Here is a 229-nt window from a genome sequence, read left to right as displayed (position 1 = left end):
GGGATCGTTCTGTGACCTTTGGATCTACATTAAACTTCCCTTATTTCTCAGAAACATTCCAATTTTAGCAATTAAATTCAAATCTGACTTAATAGAAACTCTTACACTTTGTTGGTAATTTAGCATCTTTCTCATCTTTTCTCTCATTTCTTCTTTTTTCCTCCTTTTTTCCTCCTGCTTCCCTCCATCCTCCCCTTTTTCCCCTCCCCCCCTTGCAGACTATTGTTTC

The sequence above is a fragment of the Etheostoma cragini genome, unplaced genomic scaffold (genome assembly GCF_013103735.1).
Source record: "Etheostoma cragini isolate CJK2018 unplaced genomic scaffold, CSU_Ecrag_1.0 ScbMSFa_827, whole genome shotgun sequence".
Classification (NCBI taxonomy): domain Eukaryota; kingdom Metazoa; phylum Chordata; class Actinopteri; order Perciformes; family Percidae; genus Etheostoma; species Etheostoma cragini.
This window is presented reverse-complemented; position numbering follows the sequence as displayed.